A 15,670-nucleotide genomic window follows, 5' to 3' on the forward strand; every position below is an offset into this window, starting at 1 on the left:
ATTCTGATGTCTGCGGCAGTACATTTTTAAAGGTTTAATATAGTTCCAGGAGGGTAATTTAGTGTAGTTCTGAACCACATGATTATGGTAACAAAATTCTGATCGTAAGAATTTATTGCCCAAAGTGGGTTAAAGAAATGAAAAAATAAGTAAATAAATGACTTTCTGGTCATATACAAGAAACAAACATTAAGTGAAATAAATTCTTTTTCATATTTATTAAAACCACTTCAGGGAGATGTTTTGGCCCGAAAGATTTAATTTATCCTTTTTGTAATTTTTGAAGCTTTCTCTATGTTCCATATGTGTTCTGGGATTAGAGTACCACTAAGGAAAATTGGACTTTTGCCTGGTAGTTATGGAATAACTTCCCCTTGCTCCAAAATTTAATGGGATGAAGAAGATATTATATTGGTTTCCTGCCCAGAAAATGATGCCTCATTCTCTGATTAAGCAGTTAGCTATTCTCCATTTGGTAACCCCAGACCTTCATATGTGGCTCTTATCCAGTGGTTCTCAACTAGAGGTCATTGTACCCCCAGGGGAACATTTGGCATTGTCCAGAGGCAAATTCCTGTGTAACAACCAGGGGTCGTGCTATTGGCATTGAGTGGATAGAAAGCACAGATACTGCTTAACATTCTGCAGTGCATAAGCCAGGTTCCCACAATAAAGAATTAGCCCAAAATGTCAGTCATGCCAAGGCAGAGGACCCCTGCTCTAATGTTTATCATGTTGTATTGTGATCATTTGCTTCCTGTGCCTCACCTTTACTGGCTTATAAGATTCTTCCTGTTCAAGGACTATTTTCTGCCTCCCAAAGTATTCTCAACATGAATAGGAGTTTCATCAATATTGTATGTTGAATGCCTCTCAAATATAAGTCTAAAGGTGATTTTTACCTAGTTATATTACTCCATATACTCATTGGTAAGGTCTGAAAATCATTGTTCATATTTTATGTTGACATTTAGTACATACAAAAAAACTGTACAGACTTTAAGTGTGCAAATCAATAAATCATCAAAAAATGAACACATCAATATCACTACCTCATAGACTAACAACTAAATGTTGCCAGCCTGCCATAAACATCACATGTTTCCCAAACATCACTTCCTACTTCCTCTCCACTAGTTACTGCAGTCTTGACAACTAACATTGTCCCGTTTTGAAATTGTTTTCTGGTTCAAAATCACAGATTGCTTATGAGATTTATCCAAGTTGTGTATATCTGTTTAGTCTTCTGTTTTCATTGCTGCATATTTCATTGGATTAATATACCACATTTTTTTTCCATTTAATTGTTGATCAGTATTTTGGTTGTTTGCATTGTTAAGCCATTATTCTTGCATGTGTATGTTGGTGTGTATATATACCTGTTTTTATTGGGTATATACTAAAAAGTGAAATGCTCATATCATTGGGAAATGCAAAGGCTCAACTTGAAATATGAGACAAAGACATATGGAAAGATGGGCCAAAAAGTCATTTTTCCTACTGCAGCATAGGTATCATTTATAAGGAATTTGTTTCTACTTGTGATAAAAATAACCTCTAACATAAGTGACTAAGGCAGAAATTTAACTGCATGAGAGACTCATGTTTTGTTTTATTATCTTCATAGTCTCCTATTGTTTTAAGCCTTTCGGATTTGCTATTACATAGGCTTTGTCACTGTGACTTGATTTCACAAGAGCTAATGTTAAATAAGGGATATTTATTACTTGATTTATGTCAACTACCCCTTCCCACAACAAGCATAACTCCACTGTGCTAGATTTACCTGTTGACCTTTTATTTTGAAACTTTTGTCCACTTGTATACCTACTGGGTTTTTTTCCCTCTAATTTTCCTTATTCAGATCATCTTTATTCTGTCTCATCATGGTTAATTTTTCCTTGAATTGAACTTCATACTTCTATAGTTATATATTAATAACATGTGAATCTCTTTGGGCACCAAGAAAGGAATCATATTTAATATTCAGTGTGTTATTTCATAGTTACTACCTGAGACCTTATAATCTTATAATACATTAAGCCTATAGCATTTTAAGGCTTTATAAAAACATGTGAATTATTTAGTACAACTTAAATTTTACATTTCAAACCCATGGGAAAATTTAAAGTGATTTGTCAAAAGGAAAATGGCTACTCAGTAGTGGCGCTGAGCTACTCTGGGACTCTGGAATTTGGACTCATAGCCACAGGCTCCTTCTAATAAAGAAGTACATGCTTTAAAAAAAAGAAGGGACATAAAAGAATTATTTACATTTTTAAGAGTATGCTGTATATGACTATAATCTTTAGTGGTAGCCAGGAACTTAATTGTAATAGGAAATATGCCTTTTTCATGTGGAAACATATAAATAGACATTCTTAACTGCTTTGAGCAACTATTGGTACAAAATACCTTCAAGATTAAAGAACACACACATACACACAATTAATTTATTGATACCAGAGGAAGAAATGCTAAAAGAAAAACAATTTTTCTCTTTTAGAAAGTGTGTGTGTGTGTGTGTGTGTGTGTGTGTGTGTGTGTGTTGGGGGTGGTAGTGGTGATGATAAAGTGCACTAGGATGTGTGCTGAGATTATTTTTTTCGAATGCGTGATGTCGATACATATGTATTCAAAGGACTTAGTTCCTCATTTTGTGATGAAGTCTCTAATGGAAACTATTAAAATCAAATTCAAACAGAATTTTAATGGGAGGAATTTTGTGGGAGGAAGTACAAAAACAGGAGAGAAGTAGAAAAAGCATTAAAAAATTTCCCATAACGTAAGAACCAGCATTTTTTCCTTTTAGTAGCAGTTCCACTAACAATATGATGTTTGCCGCTGCTTACAGTCTAGAACACAGATAGAAAATAAGTTTTTTCTCCATTGCCAAGTTCCTTCACTCTGTGATTGTTAGAGGGAACAACACTATTTTGGGCAGATTTCTGAGGCCAACTGCAGATTTATTAAGGAGTGGTAGCACACATGCCAAGTATGTGCCATCTTGCTGGAGACTAAAAAGGCTAGTGTTCCAGTTTCGTTCTTACCATCTCAGCACTGATTTCTTATAGGCATCTCTTTTTTTCCTAGGCTGCTTTGCCAACACGTTTTTTATTTCACTGTCTGGAACCATTGTTAATAATGGTGACTGGGAGTCATTGCTGCCAGCTCTTCCGTCCTACCTCCAAATAATCGCCAAGTCCTACAGAGTCCACCTCTCACAAGGACCCTGAATCCAGCCCTTTCCCTACATTTTTTTCTGCATCAACCCCAAGGCCAGCCTCCATTCCCTCTCTTCTGAAAGGCTGTGAATGTCCAGCATGATCTTCCTATATGTACTTACATGCTCTTCCCCAATTCAGTTCATAATCCAAAGATGAGCCTGGATGATATTAAAATACAAATCTAATTATACCTATCTCCTGTATAAAGCCCTCAGAAGTATTCCATTGCCCATAAGATAAAGGTGAAAGTCTGCATTGTGGTCCATAAAACCATGCATAGTCTGATCTCCAGCTATTTTCCTAGCACTGCCTCAAGCCTCTTCACAAAATCACTTTGCATTGTTCACAGCAACTGTTCAGGTTTGGAGCAACACCAGCTTTCTTCTCTCCTCAGATCCTTCATACCCATGCTATTCCCTGTTCCTGCAAATCTCCTCCATATTCATTTAGTTTGAAGTCTCTTCCTTCCTGAATTCTCAGCTTAAATTTCAGGGAAGCTTTTCCTGACACCTCAGTTTGGGTAAGTTTTCCTAAGTACATAGACATAGCATTTTCTTGCAGTCTTTATTCTACATTATATAATTGTAATTAAAATCTAGTCTGATTGTTGTATTGAAGCAATAGTCTTCTATTGCTATTGTAAAAATATCTTACCACAAATAAAATGGCTCAAAATAACACAGATTTATATTTTGCAGCTCGGTAGACCAGAAGTTCTAAATGTGTCTCATGGGGCTGAAATCAAGGTGTCAGGCAATCTGCATTTCTTTCTGAAGGCTCTAGAGGAAAATTCTTTTTTGCTTTCCTGCTTCTAGAGGCTGCCTGCATTTCTTGTGACCCCTTTTCATTTTCAGAGCCCGAAATGGCCGATCATTTTTTTTTTTCCTGATGCCATCTCTCTGGTTCTAATTCTTCTGCCACCTTCTTCCCCATTTAATGACCCATCTGATTACACTGGACTCACCCAGATAATCCAGGATCATCTGCCTCTATTAAAGTCAGCTGACTAGCAACCTTACTTTCATCTGCAACCTCAGTTCTTTTTTGACATGTGACATAACAGAATCCACAAGTATCAGGGATTGGGGTGTGGACTTTTTTGGGGGACCATTCTTGCCTCTCACAAGGTCTATCTCAAGAGGAAATTTTAAGCCCCTTAAGAGCAGGAACCTTTCTTTTTCTTGTCTAATGCTTGATCTTCAACATCTAGAACATTGCCCACTACACTGTAGCACTTCATCAATATTTATTAAAGATAAATTAATAAACACAGTTATTATCAGCAATGGTAATAAAGACAGGCAGTAAATCTCAGAGTGGGGAAGAGGCCACATACTGATTATGCTCCATCAAGCTATTATGGAAAGATACACATAAATTGTTTGAACCTCTTTATTCAAGTCATCTCATCTACTTTGGGAATTAAAAAAAAAAACGAAAACAAAAAAAACCCTGCATTTTATTTCAGAATGCTTGTTGGTTCTCTCTAGCCCCCACCAGAATGAGTTTCATAAATATGTATTCTGTATAGAAATATCAACATAAATGTGCATTCCTAAAGCATGCAGCTGCTATCACTGAAGCTGACTGTAACTCAGACATATGCTGGGTGGCAGCAGATAAGTTTGGAATTAGTTGTGATAGGTAATCCACAAAATAGCTAGACTGTATGCCAGTAATCAAGAATTCACTGTAATTACTTTAATCTGTAATCGGCTCAACACAGTGCACAAAAGACTGGCAGAGGAATTCTGCAACCGGAGAGGAAGTTGGTTAATTATTCCAAGACCATCTCTTTGTTCGCATATTGATTTTGAATTGTATGACCTTTTCATTCATTCATTAATACATTTATTCATTCAGTGGAATGTGTTAATTACAGTAGGAGCATATTAATTACACTCGAAAGAAAAACCAATAAAAACATGTCCCCTCACCTCTCAGGACATCCGGGCTCATAATGAGAGACAGACATGTAAATAAACCCATCAGTGCAATATTAATTCTGTTCCTTCCTAGAAAAAAAAAAGCAAGTTGTAGACTCAAAGTTAGTAAACAATTACTATGAGAAAGTTCTTTAAATTTTGTATTAGAAAAACCAATTACTGGAAAACACACACGCATTCATGAGTACACACCATGTTGTCAAGGGAGCCAGCTTAGTCGACTAAGGAAAAAACTGAGGTTTATTTATTTATTTTTCATTCCTGAATCTATAGGCTATAGACTCTATGTTAAACTTAAATGGATGACAGATTGTTTATTAAATAATAAAGCCAGTCCATAAAAATCAGGTGCTTTTGTACTCTCTTCACAACAGTTGTCTTATATGGTGAATGAAAAAGCTAGTATTGTCAAAGTTCAGCTGAGGAAACTCCAGATGCTGTTCCACATTCCTGGTTACCAGGATACCTGGCTTGGTCCAATGTGTAAACATTTCAAAAGCGAACAAGTGCAAAAGGTTCTTACAGGCTGGATTAAGGGTGGTCTCTTACAAGATGCTGTTTAATGAAAACTATTTTGAAAGACAATATTCAAATAAAGAATGAGGGGGATAAACTTTGAAGACATGTATGAAAAAATCTTTAGGAATTACATGTGATTAAGTACAAGTTTAATGTAAATTAGCAGTGAGGATACCTCTTGTAACAAAATGAGCCCATGTGATTTTAGCTTGATTAAGATGATGGCGTACGAGTTCCCCTTGTGACTCAACAGAAACAAATCCGACTAGGATCCATGAGGACATAGGTTTGATCCCTGGCCTCTCTCAGTGGGTTAAGGATCTGGTGTTGTCGTGAGCTGTGGTTTAGGCTGCCCCTGTGGCTTGGATCTGGCATTGTTGCGCTGTGGTGTAGGCTGGCAGCTGCATCTCCGATTAGACCCCTAGCCTGGGAACTTCATATGCCCTGCGTGCGGCCCCAAAAAGACAAAAAAAAAAAGTTGATAGCATAAGAGAAATAGAAGCAGAGAGATGGTTCCACACTGGTCAGACCTATTGGTAGTATTCTTGTCAGAAGCCAACCAGAGGACGAGATCTCTGCTTGACCCGAAGCAGGACCCAGGCACCCAGAGATTTCTCACCCCCTTCCTTGGCCTTGAAATGTACTTCATACTCACCATTCCCACAGCAGGAGCCATGTCCAAGGATTCAGTCTTAAAAGAGCAAGGTGTTGTTGACACCATCTGGCAGTATATGTGACTGAAGCCAATGAAGTTCTCTATACAAACTTTCAAGATCATGGCAAGCGGCACAGAGATCTACTCATCTTGCAGCTGCCCCAGACAAGCCTCCTCTGTAAGTTCCTTTTCTTATTAAACCTGTCACTTTTTTGTTTTGTTTTTTTATTTGTCTTAATGGCTGTGTTCATGGCGTGTGGAAGTTCTGGGTCAGGGATTGAATCCAAGCAGGTGTGGCAACACTGGATCCTTTAACGCACTGCACCAGACAGGGGATCAAACTTGCACCTCTGTAGTGACCCAGGCTGCTACAGTAAACCACGTAACCCATTGCGCTACAGCAGGAACTCCCAAACCTGCCACCTTCTAATCAAGAATGATTTACCTCCTTCACGGGTCTTTCCTTTCCTTCTGTGTCCAGAGGCCGGTTTCAGATTTTACCTGGCAAGCTCTCAAAATTTCGAACTGACAGTTGTGCTTATTTTTAGGCATCTCAGGTAGCAAGTGACAAAATTCAGTAAAAAACTGGAATCATTTTTTAAGAGGTAGCAAGTTAGGATGGCAAAAGCGTCATTCAAAGAAAAGTTAAAGATATTAGTAATGTTTGACTCAGAGAATGGAAGATTTGGATGTTTATAGGGCTTCATTTTTTTAGTTTCAACTAGTTGAAAATTCGCCATGTTCAGGAGGAATTAAGTTCTAGTTTTCAAGACAGTAATAGAAAGCTGCAGGAAAAATAACTTCTGATCGGTATTAGAACATTCAAATGGGGACATATCCAGAAATAACATGGGAATCCTGGCAAGTCATGAGTGCCCACCCTTTAAGGATCTTTTTTTGTTTTGGTCTTTTGTCTTTTTAGGACCCGCACCCTTGGCATATGGAGGTTCCCAGGCTAGGGGTCTAATCGGAACTACAGCTGCCGGCCTATACCACAGCCATACCAGATCTGAGCTGCATCTGCGACCTACACCACAGCTCACAGCAATGACGGATCCTTAACCCACTGAGCCAGGCCTGTGACCGGACCTGCAACCTCATGGTTCCTAGTCAGATTTGTTTCTACTGTGCCACGATGGGAACTCCCCTTTAAGGATCTTAAATAGAGGCAAGACCATCATTTGGTAGATGCTTCTGTGAATCTCACAGAGGAAATTTGAGCTTCTGAGCAATGGTTTTCTTCACCATATGAAGCATCGACTTGTTATCATGCAGAGCTCTTATAGCTGGGACATTTAGGTCATGAGACAATCACTGAAGGTAAATAATAATTTATATGTGCTCTTAGTGACTCTCAGTGGCATCATATTTTTAGGAAAACCTCGTTAAATAGACCTTATAAAAATGTACATACCTTCTATCTTTCCAGCACAGTTATCATTTTCTCTAGCGATGAGTAATTAAGTTAGCGACCAGCCAAAGTAGTTGGCATATGCAGAGTATGTTGTAGGAAAACTATAGCATTTGACCTTTGAATCACAGTTGGCTTGGAAAGAGCCTCACATGCTGGGAGGAAGGTTGGAACTAGAAGGACTGAGGGAAGAGCAGATCCTTTCCTAGCATCTCACATTTGGGGGCATATCTTCCCAGAGTGGAAAACTGGACCCAATTTTGTACACAGCCTGGTCTCCCTCTGTTTTCTTCCCTGAAGCTGTATAGTTAAAGTCCCATTTGTGAAGTGAACATGGTATGACTCCACTCTTGCCTTTTTAAAGCTCTGTTATTAGCTGATAATCTTGAGCTATTTCTGTTCCAAATCACATGACTCCTTTTAGTTCCTTCCTTTACCTTCATTGCTTTACTTGGTAAGATGAATGAAGCAGGCATTTCCATGCTGAAGTGCTCTACCAGGAAGTTTCACTTTATTTGTGTGTTGGTAATGGGGTGTGGTTTGAGAAGTTGACTTTGACTTATTACCTTCTCACTTATTACGGTTTACTTTTGCACAACCAATCCACATAATCTCATTAGATTCTCTAATCTTCCCCAAGAAAGTGTTATTATTATTAGCATTGTGAGTTTAAGGTAATAGATCGAAACCGAGAAGAAACTGAGATCTGTTTGACCTCACAGCCCACATGCTTTCTGTCACACACTCCCGCCTCCCTTATTTGACTCAGACATTTTTAATAGAGGCATTTTCAGGCTGGCAGCTATAACATGAGATCGAATTGACTCTAGCTGCTAACTTTTCAGGTTACATTTCTGTGAAATAAAGTGAATGACTATTTTGCTTAGACAGCTTTGCTGAGTAATCATTTGCTTTCCAGCCATGGCCATAAAAGGAAAAATGCCTTCCACAAATAGTATCTTGGGCAAAAATAAAATGATTGTTCTTTTTGATGGGTTTTTACTCCTTTTCTGGAATCCTTACATGGTAAATTGGAATAAGACGATAGTTTATAGAGAAATGAGGCTTGAAAAGGACAGATGAAACCTTCCAACAGCTAGTAAAGAAGTTTCTGGATGCAGCTCTTGTGGAAAGGATAACAAACCTGCCTTAGTTGTCCCCCCCCGCCCCCAGAACATAGAGCTAGACAGAAGGGGGAGCAAAAACATATAACCCTACCCTTAAGTGTCAGTTAAAGCTGATTCATGGTGGGGAAATGGCAAATGCCTATCTAACACCCTTCCTCGCTGTCCCCGAGGCAGAGCTCTCTGTTTGCCTAAGGTGATGAGATCAAATTGCTGTCAGCCCAGGGTTTCTGTGCGGGTCCACAGATCAGAGCTCTCTGTGGCTTTTCAGAAACACAAACTACAGATCGAGAATTATTGCCGGTCTGAACTTTCAGTTCTGATTTGATTTGGTTATTCCGTGTAGAATTAGCCTCGCTGTGTTGAGGTAGATAAAGGTGGGGCTGGAGGTGAGGAGCCAATTTAATATTTCCCAAAGGCCCCCTCCAGGAAACTGTTTTGTAAAGGATACTCTCCCAGCAGGGAGAAAACATGTATGGTTTATGGTATGCTTTGTGATAATCTAGAGCATTTGTCATGCACTCCAGGGTGCCTGATAATAAAATAATTGTTGAACAAAAATAGTGAAAATAGCCTCTTCTGAGACAGTACATGACACACCCAGTAACTTTTACATTCATATTTTTGTGTTTTTCTACTGTGTCTCATCATCCAAGTTGTAAGCTTCTTGGAGGAAGGAAAGGCAAGGTTTGATACATCCGTGGATCCATCTGAGAGCCTGGCACAGTGCCTTTCACTCGGTGGGAACCCACAGAAGGTTTGGTGATTCACTGGTATTGCTGCTTTCCTTGTGAGAAAGGGGAAGACAGACTGCACAGGGTGATGGGGAATATGCCTATTTTTCCCTGTCACCTGTATGGATCACCTGAGGGGAAAATAGCATTCATTTTTTCAGTCTGATTGTAGGGCTATTCAAAAGAGCTGTTTGAATTTTATCAGAGAGGAAATTCTCATTTCAGGAAACTAACATAGAATTCTGGATTAGGATGCACTTTAAAAATTTCATGGTATTTTTAATATATGTTAAAATTTAGGTCTGTCAATCATGTTGGTGTTTCTATACGAGGATGTCACAAAACCTTTCCCTAAAAGAGGCTCAAATTTGAAGCCACATTAATTATTATTAATAGTTATTATCCATCATTACACGTCTTGTAAAATCCATCATGTTCACTACTTTTCAGTAGTGCTGTCAGAAATGCATCCTGACAGAAATAAAAATTCATGCACTACTAACTAGGACTTGAGTTAATGACACCAACTGTTATGAATATTCACTTTTTAAAGATACCATTTCTGGCGAAATTCCTATATGCCAGGCATGGTGCTAAGTGTTTTACATACATCACCTCGTTTAATCCCTATTATAATGCTATTTTAAAGATGAAGAAATGGTGATTTAAGTTCATTTGCATGTTAAGATCATACAAAATGGTACAGCCTGCAAAACTCCAATTTTAAACATTGCACTGTTGACTTAAGTTCCTTGCTGAATTGTCCCTGCCTTTTCCTGAGCCCTGGGGAACAGACATAGGATATATTCTGATTTAGCTACTGACGTGAAAACTTCAGTGCCTTCCATTTTATGATGCTTATTTAAAGACTTCTGTTTGGGTAACAGCAATTCCAAGTGCTTAGTTTGTTTTTCCCTTCTTTTGTTCCCTGAGTGCATTTAGACCATATAACTAAATGATACACCCCTGATTGATGGGAAAACAAAAAACATCTATCTTTATGCAACTGTGACTGATGAAAGCCAAGATCTAGTATTGAAAATTCCTGATCCCTAGCATAGGCCTGTTGTTTCAGAATCCAAGAAAACAAAAGCAATTTGTTCTTTTACTCAAGAGCGCATCCAATGCCAAGCTGTCAAACCCAGAAGTATTATGATGCATCTGTATCGCCATATGTTGACAGATGTTTCTGTCTGTAACTCTAGCTTTCTGATGTACAGTGTGGCTTCCACTCAGAAATTTTTCACTTTTTGAGGTTTCATCTGCAAAAAAAGTTCACCCATATGAAAAAGAATTAGTAAAATGAAAAAGAGTGAATTAAAAATATGCAAAATTGATGGAGAGCCAAGGATGTTACCAACCTTTTTTCCTCCCAGCTAGTGATGGAGAACAACATGATAATCTTGGATTCCTTCTGTCAGACAGCACAGAACTATTCCAAAGGACAGTGCCAGTTCCAAGATGGTGGCATAGCTACAGCTGGTACAGCAGCATGCCGCCCTGCCCCAGGACGATAAACGTGCAGTCTCTTTAGGACTCATTGTAGTAAAAAAAGAAGTTTGCAATCCAATGCAAGGGAAACATTAATACACACCGATTATTAAATTGAAGTTTAACCTATTCAGAAAGCGATCAAGTTGACTTAATTTTTTTTAAAAAAGAAAGGAAAAGACATAGAATGCTTCATTTGGAAATTTTTTGCATTTAATATCTCATCTCCCTTTACTCAGGGCAGGTTCTTCCTATTCATAGATAGACTCTGTGGAGTTGCAGGTTTCAAGACCTGTCTTTGACAGAAACTGCTCTCTACATGTGTTATCCCGTCTGGGAAGTGCAAACATAGCACCAGTTGATTTCCCCACTGCACCCATGGAATGACCACATTTTGGCATCACCTGGAAGCCATTGTTTGTAAGAGGGAGAACTGTCTGTGACTCATGGATCCTCACCTCTTGTCTCACACTTTGCTTCAAGCGCTGTCTCAGCTGTGCGTCACGTTGATCTTTGGACTGCATCTCTTTCCCAGATGCCCTCAACTAAGTCTTATCACTAGATTTTGTACTTTGCAGTACCTGTAAATGTCTTATATGACCAAAATTCTGATAGTTTACTCACTTTTTGTTCACCCCGTAGCGATAATTTAGATGTTCTCTTGCCATATATTTTATGTGGCTCCTCTGTGGTCTTTGTGCTAATGGCACATGTTGCTTGAATTTAGGTTGATATGTCTGTGAACTTTACGTCGGTGATGCCCTTCCCCATTTTGTTTAAAGACTATTTATGGGGCCATCATACTAGAACACCTATGAAGAGTTCAAGTTCTGGAGATGGTGAGAAACTTGATATTGTGTTTAATTATTTAGGTAAAATAGTTGATATAATGTTAGCTGATAGAACATAAAAAACATTCCAAAAGCTTAACCTAATTTTATTCCATGCATATTTCCAGGGCCTGGCCTGGGCTCCTTTTATTTTGTGGCTTCACAGCCACTAGGGCTATTGAGCCTTCTGCTGGATCCTCTGCATCCAGCCTGAAGAATGCAGACTGCTTTCTTAGTCACTTTGGTCCTTATGTTTCTTCCGATATTGTATTGATGAGTATGTGTCTCCTGACTCCAACTAAAGCCAACAGCAGCAAGGAAATGTTATCTCTGGCTGAAGGGATACCTCCAAGTTATATGTCTACTAATAAAAGACTGAATTGTTGATGGTTAGCTGGTAACTTGTGATTGGACTATTCAGAATAAGTGATTTAGTGCTATGCTCTGTCTCTGCATATATAAAGGGCATTGTGGTAGTTTCCTAGGGCTGTCACAATGAAGTACTACAAAAGGTTGCTCAGAACAATAGAAATGTATTCCCTCACTGTTCTGGAGGCTGAAAGTCTAGAGTCACGTTGTCAACAGGGACCATGATCCCTCCAAGATTTTGGGTAGAGTCTTACCCTGCCTCATCCAAGCTTCTCATGGTGGCCACCAACACTTGTCATTCCTTGGCTTGCAGCTGCACCTCTCCCATCTCTCCCTCCATCGTCATGTGACATTATCTTCCTGTGTCTCAGTCTCCCCTTGTGTTTTCCTCTTCTAACGAAGACAGCAGTTGACTGGGGTACACATTAACGACCTCATTTTAACTTGTTTTCACTCGCACAGATTCTATCTTCCAAGTAATGTCATGTTTGCAGAGACCAGGGACTAGGACTTTAACACATCTTCTTGGGGGAAACAGTTCAACCTATAACGGGAATTTTGGGCTCCTTTGTTTTTTTGTTTTGTTTTGTTTTAATTTCTTTAGCAATTTTCGCCCATTAGTAAATTAAATATAAAAGATGGCAACTATAATCATTACGAGGTTCTTTTAATTCTGCCAGGTCTCAGCTAGGGACATCCTAGACTAGGAGTCAGCAAATATTTTTTTGTAAAGTCCCAGGCAACAAGTCATTTCTGCTTTGTGGGCCATATAGTTGAGTCTCAGTCACAATCACTCCACTTTGCCATTAGAACAGAAAAGCAGCCACAGCCAATAGTAAATGAATGAGCAGGGCTTACATAAGCTCCAATAAAACTTTATTTACAAAAACTGGTGGCAGACTGGATTTTGCCTGGGAACAGTAGTTTTCAGTGGTCTGCTGTGCTAGACTCTGGTCCATGATAACCTGGATGTGAACATTCTGAAATGAACCCCAGCTGTGGATTCAGACACTCATAAATTCAAATTCCAGCCATCACCAAGTAGAGCAGCAGTGACCTTGAACGGCTTAACCTCAGTAAGTGCTAGTCCCTCATCAACAAAATGATTTACATTTCACGTAATTCATCCATGTAGTGCTTAGCTCATTCCGATGTAGCTGTCTATACAGGTCTTCTTTGCAGGGGCAGTATACCAAACAAATCTGAGCAAGAACTCGAAGCCAGACTGCCCCTGCCTTGCATTTGATTTGGGACAGGTTCCTTAGTATCACTGTGATTCATTTTTCTCATCATTAAAATACACGTAATGATAATGTCTATCTTTTAGCTTGCTTATGAATATTCATTGAATTAATACATGTAAAGCAATTAGACCAGTGCCTGACACTTAGTAAGCACTCAGTAAGTGCTGCCTACTCACATTGGTCATCATTGTTGTAACTGGCTTCTCTTGTTACTCAGCAATAGGCTGTATTATTGAATTTTATTTTTGCTGAATTTATGTCAAGGAGAAAATTAAATGAATACATGGTGATTATTTAGGCCTACATAATTTCTTTTTCTGATTTATCAGTTATATTAGGATGTTATATTAGGATGAAAGGATTGTTTCTCTTTTATTTCCTATACTATTTCTGTTCAACAAGGAAGGACAAAAACAGCAGACTGTTAAGGCAACTGTTCTGTTACATTGTGCCTGAAGGTTTACACAACATGCTGCAATAAGAATTTAAAGGAAATTGGAATTCCATCAGTGGAATTTTGCTTTAGAGCCAACTTTGGTATAAAATATTTGTCTATTATGGCTGAGGATTCGAAGGCCATTTTAAACTCCTTTCAATTAAAACAGATATATACAATTGAATAATGTTTTACTAGTGTATACTTAAGTCTTTTTTAGATCCATGGCAGAGAAAAACCATACAGCTACTGTATTTTCCTTGGTTCGAGTAGATTAATTAATTTCAGAAATTTACCTTGTTCTGTTGGAAACAAGTAAGGATGAAGATTTTTCAGAAGAAATAGAGTTGTAATATAGAATTAGAATTAAAGTAGTAAAACAGAAAATTTCAAATTAAAATACTTAAACTTTTGTTAATAGGAATTTAAACATGTAAATTTAATTTAGAAATACATATTTTTCAATACTGAGAACTCCTTGCAGAGAACTAATTAAAATGATCATTTAGCTATTTTCTCACTTTCCTTAAAGAGGAAATAATGGGTCATATTGTTAAGCTGGTTAAGGTTTTGCAAGATAGTCTTGAGGTCATGTGGTTCAGTTTAAAATCGGTATTTTTATTTCTGTTAACTGTGACATGATACGCCTCCACATTCATACTGTAAATGCCTCCTTGCACTGGTTTGAATAAATTCAAATCTTAAAGAAGTATACTTTTATGTTTTTGTTCCTTATTTATTTGGAGAATTTTTTTTTAATAAAAAAAATCAAAATCTGAATCACTTTAAGAGTATTTGAGAGCTATCTATAATTTGATGGCTCAGCAAATTCCTAGATGTTTCAGTTGGATTATGTTCATTTCTAAATAGTGAACTTGGACAAAAAGATGTCATTATTGTTTATTTCATGGAAAGACATGAATCTTTAGCCATTTTCTCATGTTGATTCTCTGGGCGGCTCCCTCCTCTTTATCTATCATAGTAGAACCCATTACCAGGCTGCCTTGGCCTCATTAAAGGCATTCAGCATTTGCTCTTCAGCTATAGCCTTGGGAGTTTTTAAAATACATTTATTATTGTTATTATTTCTTTCTTTCTTTTTTGTAACTGTGTTTCCTCTTGCTCTCAGACTTAGTCTATCACACAAATCCCCCTCCCCCACCTTTTTTTTTTTTTTTTTTTTTCCTATCCACATCCAGTAGGATTTTTTTTTTTTTTTTTTTTCATAGCTTGTTGAAGTCTGTCTTCCTCTAGGTCATACTATTTAGTTGAAGACTCTGTTGGTCTGCTAGAGCAGCTGTGACTAAGTCCAATGCCATAGGTCCTCCACAACAGAAATGTATTCTTTCAAAGTTCTGGAGGCTAGAGATCCAAATTCAAGGGTTGGTTCCTTCTGAGGGCTATGTGGGGAGCAGCTGTTCCCAGCCTCTCTCCTTAGCTTGAATGGCCACCTTCCTGTTGATAAGTGTCCAAATTTCCCTTTTTTTATTAGGATACCAGTCATGCTGAATTAGGGTCCACCCTCATGTGCTGCCTTTAACTTAATGATTAGCTTTGTAAAGAACTGATCTCCACATAAGGTCATGTTCTGAAGTACTAGAGTTAGGACTTCACCAGATGGATCTTGAGGAAACATTAATTCATACCACAGGTTCTTTAGAGAAATACTAGAGAGTCTAAGTGA

General features: G+C 38.1%; 1 protein-coding gene across 7 annotated transcripts in view; it reads left to right on the forward strand.

Moving 5' to 3' along the window:
• Positions 1–15,670, forward strand: part of PCDH7 (protocadherin 7) — a 418,557-nt gene that overhangs the window by 143,161 nt on the left and 259,726 nt on the right.

This window comes from Sus scrofa, chromosome 8, assembly GCF_054392235.1.
Source record: "Sus scrofa isolate SSC_HxYL_T2T_F1_AM1 chromosome 8, Sscrofa_HxYL_maternal_Yorkshire_Landrace_v2.0, whole genome shotgun sequence".
NCBI classification, from domain to species: domain Eukaryota; kingdom Metazoa; phylum Chordata; class Mammalia; order Artiodactyla; family Suidae; genus Sus; species Sus scrofa.